Source organism: Limulus polyphemus, unplaced genomic scaffold (genome assembly GCF_000517525.1).
Source record: "Limulus polyphemus unplaced genomic scaffold, Limulus_polyphemus-2.1.2 Scaffold33, whole genome shotgun sequence".
NCBI lineage: Eukaryota > Metazoa > Arthropoda > Merostomata > Xiphosura > Limulidae > Limulus > Limulus polyphemus.
Window position 1 is genome coordinate 1,120,937 of NW_013665643.1, and position 8,587 is coordinate 1,129,523.

The 8,587-nt window shown below is 33.2% G+C and overlaps 1 protein-coding gene across 1 annotated transcript in view; it reads left to right on the plus strand.

Moving 5' to 3' along the window:
- The first annotated feature begins 5,299 nt into the window (after nucleotides 1–5,299).
- Nucleotides 5,300–8,587, plus strand: part of LOC106460312 (potassium voltage-gated channel protein Shab-like) — a 159,155-nt gene continuing 155,867 nt past the window's right edge. The window contains exon 1 of the mRNA XM_022387381.1: nucleotides 5,300–5,483. The gene's annotated coding sequence lies outside the window, so the exon portion shown is untranslated. The remainder of the gene's footprint in view (nucleotides 5,484–8,587) is intronic.

Genomic DNA, 8,587 nt, shown 5'->3' on the forward strand with positions numbered 1-8,587 from the left:
AAAATTTTCTTAGGATTCTAATGATTTCGAAAACATTCTGTGAATTAAATTCTCTTGATTTATTGTAGAAATGTGATCATACTTTTATGATAACCTACTATGTTAGATAACATACTAACCCATAACACAATATTTTTTCTTGGTATTCCAATAATTCTGAAAAAAGCTACCACATATAATTCATTAATATTTAACAAATCGGTGAAAACATATGATATACGAATTACTTAATACCTTTCCAGAAGAATACAGCTTACACTCTTCCGGGTTTTTAATGCTATCTGAAGAGCTACTTCTTTTACTGTCATTACATCTGATACATGTCTGGTTCTTAATCAATCATTAATCACATACTCCATCAAAACTCTGGCACTTTCTCCACACGTGAGTAATGTGTATTTTCAGGATACAATAAACACCATGCATATAGATTAGGTCAAACTAAAATAACCATTAGGTCAAACTAAATAGCTTTATTTCACATACAATAAAAACACGTACAAACACCTGGTTTAAGGCCACGAGGTCTTCAAAATAAGAATAAAATCATAACAAACATCCCAAGTCTGATAAACATTATAGAATTGCAAAATAATTATTATACTCAACAAATCTAAACATCTAGATTGTTTAGGAAATTGTACAATAGGAATTTTTTAATAGAATTTTAAAGAAGTCTTTGGTTTTCTAAAGGATCTTTCCGTAGTGGTGAAGCACTTAATATTTATTTTTGAGTTTTATTTTCAACTTATGCTTGTCTTTGTGTGCATTATCCATAAGTTATCCTGTTTCCAGTTTATCTTATATCACTGATGCTGGCAAAATGCCTCCCACTTTTGTTTCTGTTTCCTTTTTATATTGAAAACTGGCTCATATTTCATTACTTATAATTTTCTTTTATTTCATACACATAATCACTTACATAAGCACAGATTCTGGTTTTGACCATATCTCTGTTCTAGTGTGAAACGATAAGAACAATGACTTAATGACCATAATAAAATAGGATGAGAAACTATTACAATTCAGCCATCTGGTGGTAAAACATCTGAGTTAGCAGCATATGCACTTTTTACACTCTGATATTTCTTACACTACAACATAGGTACTAAACTACGACAGTAAGTTTACGGACGGACTTACAAATCTGGGGTTGGTTTCCCCGCAGTAAACACAGCAGATAGCCCAATGTGGTTTTGCTCTAACACAAAAAACAACCAAATTTAGATCAACTAGTTCTCTAAATGTTTGACATCAAAGTATATACTTTACTAGGATAAGTTTTACAATACAGCTTGGACAGCCTCATTATGGTTTGGTGTGTGAGTTGATAAGCATTCTTATAATGACTGTTAATCATGACAGCTCTGCAACATTTCTCATTACCAGAGCTATAGCCTGCTCACTACCATCACACATATAAAAAAAGTATATATGATGACCATTAGTCGGATGGAATACCCTTGATACATGCATATATATATATAACATTTCAATTTCCATGACACGACATACGTTATCCTTAGTTAGTTGCATGACCTATTTTTATAATAATTGATTGTCACGTGATATTAAGGAATATCGTGCTTTAGCTTCAATTTCTAATTTTGACTCGTGTCGTGCAGACCAATTTTAGCTATTATTTCACAACTTACTTGGTTGATTTCAAATGCAACCTTTATAAATCTACCACATTCGTTTATTTTCACGTAATCTAATATAAGTTAAAAACATGTATTTCTTTTATATGCTTGAATCGAAGTCTAACCACGTTGTTTAATACGTTTTCAAAGTTGAGTCATTGTTTATATATCCATCATTTATTCATTCTTTAACTTGGATTATTTAGACTGTCTGTCTCCTACATAGGAAACTTTGTTAAAGATGTGAATAATGTTAAAGGTCCTAATTACGTTTGTTGCCTCTATTTTGTGTTTTAGAGTAACTTTACTAATATCATCGCCTTCTTTACAGATTCAATCTACACTTAGCTGAGGTCTAGTTTTTTTCTTAAGTTAATACAATTTTTCAAAAGATTTAAATCTATTTTACTGACACACTATGTATTTATATATAATGATACTGTATAGACTACGTCTGATAATCGTGAAGATTTTTTTTATCGACTACACTTGAAATCATTAAATCATGATTGGTTGGTATCATGCTCTAGAACCATTTTGCTTTTCTCTGTTCCGTGGGAACAAGCTCGTGAAACATTATTCATACAGGAAAGTACTCCCTGTATAAATTTCTTCTTGGCAATACCAAAAAGGACGACAGAAAAGCAACTACGTCAACGCAAGATAGTAATATCTAATACAGCAACTATTAATCAAACTACGGCCATAATAACTAACAGAAGTCATAGTTATTTTCAGATAACGTCAGTAAATTACAAATAAGTTAAATAGATGAACACAATATGAATAAGGGCTACTATACTCAGTGTTATATAATGAAGGGATGACTGTTACTGTGATGTCATGCAATCCGAATGCCCCAACCATTAAACTTTAAAGTTCAAAGCCTCAAAATTGTTTGGCATGAAAGGTAAGATTCTAAATTCTTTGACAGTTAAAAACACCGTTTTATTCTATTGGTTTTATTGCTGGTTAAGATAAAATAATAAATGCTAAGGATATCTACACTTTTGCCTATCTAACTATCTCTAAATATATTACTGTACTGATTATGATTGCTGGCGCTTTGGTTATCTTAGCTAGGAAACATATCATAAAAAAATAATTCATTATTTAAAGTTCTTATAAAAATATTTACGGTGGTGTTATTAATAAACTGCAAACGTTCTGACAATTAGTACATAGTCCATTAGATCATCTCATCAGTGGCACAGCGGTATGTCTACGGACTTACAACGCTAGAATCCTGACTTCGATACCCGTGGTGGGCAGAACACAGATAGCCCATTGTGTAGCATTGTTCTTAACTTCAATAAATCAATCAACTATTAGACCATTAGACTGGAGATGCAGACAAAACACAGTATAATATCAACTTACAAAACACAATAAAATATCAACTTATAAAACACAGTAAAATATTAACTTACAAAACACAATAAAATATCAACTTATAAAACACAGTAAAATATCAACTTATAAAACACAGTGAAATATCAACTAACAAAACACAGTAAAATATCAACTAACAAAACACAGTAAAATGTAAACTTACAAAACACAGTAAAATGTAAACTTACAAAACACAGTAAAATGTAAACTTACTAAACATAGTAAAATGTAAACTTACAAAACACAGTAAAATATCAACTTACAAAACACAGTAAAATGTAAACTTACTAAACATAGTAAAATGTAAACTTACAAAACACAGTAAAATATCAACTTACAAAACACAGTAAAATGTAAACTTACCTTTATTCCAAAAATATTTATAAAAGCACTAAAAGAAGTTTTTTAAATATATTAAAGTAGTAAATTCTACCTCCTCTATTTTAGCATTTGTCCCAGAAAAATTGCTTGGTTAGTCAAGTGGATCGTGGGTTCAAAAATATTGGAAACCCTGACCTACATCATAATGAGACTCGTGTCTTGTTTTATAATTTATTAATATTAGGGAAAAACCTTGTGCTCGCGTACGAAACGTTATTATTTTTTGTTTGTTTGTGGTATTTTATATTTGAATGCACAAAGTTTATAAAATGTAAAGACAGTGCTGTGTATATATAAAAAAAATAGTTAAATGACCTGCCTAGACTATATGAGATTAGGTAGGTAGAGTTTTGAACGAATCTGGTGGCCGTGTGGGGCGTCTCAATGACTGCAAGGGTAAATCTAAGTAGGATAAACCTATGACACAACACGTGGTATCCACGAAACACTTCTAGTACAAAAGACACTTTGAGCCGAATGGTCTGACCAAAAATAACAAATTGATCGACTTATCTAGTAAGAAATACCAGATCTGGCGACGCTTTCAAATCATGGGTATCGGGGACAAGTATTAAAACTCAACAGGGTGATGCTACTTGTACAATAAGCATTTATACACAAACTCGTCAATTTATACACAAAACCTTAACACATAAACAATGCTGTCTCAGTTGGGGCTGTGAGAGATAACAAGTCCATTCCCTAAATACATTTTTTTTTCTTGCAATGCATAGTACTAGCTACACTAACCCTTTCCTTATGCATATGGTGACGTCTTGCAATGCATAGTACTAGCTACATTCACCCTTCCCTTACGCATATGGTGACGTCATCCGTACTTCCTCCTACTCCTAATTTCATTTTTTGCTTAGTTTAAAGAAGTTTAAAAAGCTTCCCACGCACGCGCTATCCTTTTACTTATAAAGATATTTAGGTACTGAACCAGTTACATGTGACAACTTTTATGTGACTAAATATGCTACATATTTCCTCAAAGTGACTAAATATGGTGTACAATACCTCAAAGTGACTAAATACGGTACGTAATATCTCAAAGTGGCTAACAGGGTACATAATACTTTGCCATAACTAAAAATTGTACATGATTTCTTTTATATTATTTAATGATTTTTGTATTCCAATTGCACATGTTTTCTCTTGATTTCCAAGTAAATTTTAAATGAAATAAAATAATATTTGTTTGTTTCAGAATTTTCCTGCAAACTATACACAAAGGGTTATGTTCGCATAGCCATCTCTAATATTTTAACTGATAGACTAGAAGGAAGACAGCTAGTCAATAGCATCCACCCCCACTTGGGCTACTTTAAATAAAGGAACATCCTAAATGTTCTTGTATTTGAGTACGTTTCCGTGCTTTCAGAGCACAACAATTCAGAATAATGTTGTTGTTTTTTTTGTCAAATCTTTTATAACTGAACAAAAATCAAAGAGTGTATTGCAGCTGAGACAAATTTTATGTGTTATCGCCTTTAAACATCAAATATACAGCACATTAGTTTTAAAGTTAAACAACGTTTCAAGAAGGGACAAGAAGTAGCCACTAAACTTGTCAAACGTTACACAAACGTGAAATGGAATATCTAAGAAATAGAGGTGAATGGTTCGGTTGAGAGAGATAGCATTAGAGGCGTTCGGTAGGTTCGATCCTCGTGACGTCATTTTCTCATTACACTTCGTATCTGGTGGCAGAATGAACCAGGATTAAAGGGAGAAAAACGGGGGTAGGGGGAAATAGCTCTGCGGCTGTCTTTGTGCGCGCGCGCCGCGTTCCGCTAGCTGTTGCTCAGATACACCTTCCCGCAGTGGAGGACGATGTACTGCGTGAGTTACAAGTTTCATCGAACGAAACCATTTTTAATACCGTTTTTGTCAAAACGCCAACACCTTACGCCACTCTCTGAAGCTAGTGCCTCACCGTTTAACATCAGATAGACCGAGTGCTGAAAGTATCCCTGCTTCCTTGTGACAACGTCGTCATGACATGGCGAACGGTTCGCTGCTGAGGCCCTGAGTTTATTAGACTAGTAGAGACCGCACTGTACGGTAAGTGCTTTTATTCTCGTTGGGTGTTGTAATTGCCACGCTCACTAGACCAGCCTTGAATATAGCAATGCTACTCTCGGCTTTTTAGCCTGACATCACTGAAAACTAACCACTTAAGTGATAATTCTTTGCAAGACAGTGAACACATAAAATAATATACGTATACGCGGTAAAAGCAAAAGTTAAAGTAGCTCTAAATAAATTGTTAAAGATCTCCCTTGGCCTAATAATCCCATCTGATGCTTATAAAACAAAACCTTCTAAGGACTTAGTCGCTCACTAGAGGATTAATCCCAATATTGTTTGACCAGTTTTACCCCTATGTGCAGACATCAAAAGTAAATGCAAAAATATAATTTTGTAACCACGTTCGATGACTGAGAATGTTACTAAAAACCTGTAGATAATTTAGCGAGATAAGGCAACTATGTGGCTCCATCCAGACCATTCTGTTTTCTAGTCCTATGCTTGTTTGCCACTCGCTATGAACGAGGAAGCGATGATTTAGCATGCATGTGATGAATTCACATCATTCATGCTAAAAGTGCGGTTGTTTTTCAAGTTATCTAGTTGAGGAATACTCAATAATTGGAAAGTTACACTTGTACCTCCATTATTTACTAAAACCCCGGAATTACCTCGGGTTACTCTGAGTAGCATGTCACACATGACACATTATTCTAAGTGCCAGAAACCCTTTAAAATATATGACTGGGTCACTCCAAACTAGTTAGTTTCACGTATTAGCAGCTTTAAAAAATTAAATCAAGCATTTTTGTTTAGTGTCTTTTTCATTGAGCTCGTTTGATCACTTTTCCATCTTGTAAAACTTTGACTAACCAAAAATCTTGAGGTTTTATATTATGGAACAGTTTTTAGTTACCACTTATTGTCACACAATTAGAAGATTCCCTTATAAAGGCAACAATTAAATGTTCCACTGAGGAATGTTCCACTAGGAGGTACTGCTTCATTTAATTTCATAAACCCATACAACAGTATAAGTGATTACATGCAGTGAAGAAAATATTTAATATAAGTCATAAATGTTATTAAATCGTTCTTTTAAATGCACTCATCTGCAGATGAGTGCATTTAAACTAATTGTACTTAGCCATTTACGCAAATGTTTCTTAGCAGATGAGTGCATTTAAAGTAATATTACTTAGCAGATGAGTGCATTTAAACAAATGTTTCTTAGCAGATGAGTGTATTTAAAGTAATATTACTTAGCAGATGAGTGCATTTACACAAATGTTTCTTAGCAGATGAGTGCATTTAAACTAATTGTACTTAGCTGATGAGTGCATTTACACAAATGTTTCTTAGCAGATGAGTGTATTTAAAGTAATATTACTTATAAGTAAACTAATATTACTCAACAGATGAGTGTATTTAAACAAATATTCTTTAGCAGATGAGTGCACTCATCTGCTAAGTACAATTGGTTTAAATACACTCATCTGCTATGTAAACTTGAAAAGAAAAAAATTTGAGAAGTGGGTGAACATCAAACGTAAAGCTTGAGAAGCTTTGAGTATAGTAAATTAACAAAATGAACAGTTTTAAACATTACTGTTCAAAATGCAAAAATTCTTTATAGCTTTTGTGAACTCATTTTCCAAATTACGAAACTTTGTAAATATTTTTGCGTTGCAATTTTCATTTACATTATGATCAGAAAATTAATCAGTCTTATAGCCTTCTTGGTCGTATATGCTATTCGTTAGTATACGTTCAGATACAAAAAACAAAAACTTTTAACCACGCATTTCTTAGGAGATGTAATGCAACAAATTTCGTTTGTTGTCAGATCTTTGAAGCCATGGATAACCTGCTTGGCTTATCCTACGAATTACATTAAAAATAAATATGACATTTAATTTCTTTCAAAACAATCATACAACGTTAGAAGAAATAATATATTCAGGTTTTCAACTGCACTATTCACAGCTTTCACAGAACATATGTTGAAATCAGATTTATAAACATAACATCGTCACTGTAGCGCTTTTACATACGAATGAAGTCATAGTTCGAGACTTAAAACTTGGAAATTTATATATTTTTGTATTGTTTTCAAACCTTCGTGTGTTATAAATCAAGAAACTGTCATTGTTTGTTATTGAATGTTCCTATAAACAGTGAGTGATTATTTATTTCTTTGGATATTCTTGCTGACAAGGATAGAATCCGCATTTGTTTAACATATATGTACTAAACTTGATTATAACTGTCTTTCTCTGTGGAAAGTCTAACAGACGCCGTTACTATTTAAGTCGACCCTATGGTGGGTGAAGACATCCTGTTTTAGTCGTCTGTCTTTTCCTCCTCCGTCCGAATGATTTCTATGTTTAGGAATAAATCAATGACATTTTGGCATTTGGCTGAGTGAGCATTCGGGGTGGAATGAAGACGAAGACTATTGATTTTTATAGAGATGATGACCTTTCAAATGGATCGAAAGGTTAACACTGGGATAAGTGTACACTACAGTGAACGACACAAGGATAAGCATACATCATGGTGAACAACAGTGGAGTAACTATATAGTATGGTGAATAACACTGGAGTAAGTACACATTATGGTGAACAACAGTGGGATGGGTATACATCACGGTGAATAACTCTGGAGTAACTATATATTATGGTGAATAACACTGGAGTAATTATATATTATGGTGAATAACACTGGAGTAAGCACACATTATGGTGAACAACAGTGGGATGGGTATACATCACGGTGAATAACTCTGGAGTAACTATATATTATGGTGAATAACACTGGAGTAAGCATACATCATGGTGAAAACAGTGGGATGGGTATACATCACGGTGAATAACACTGGAGTAAGTATATATTATGGTGAATAACACTGGAGTAAGCATACATCATGGTGAACAACAGTGGGATGGGTATACATCATGGTGAATAACACTGGAGTAAGCACACATTATGGTGAATAACACTGGAGTAATTATATATTATGGTGAATAACACTGGAGTAACTATATATTATAGTGAGTAACACTGGAGTAATTATATATTATGGTGAATAACACTGGAGTAACTATATATTATAGTGAGTAACACTGGAGTAATT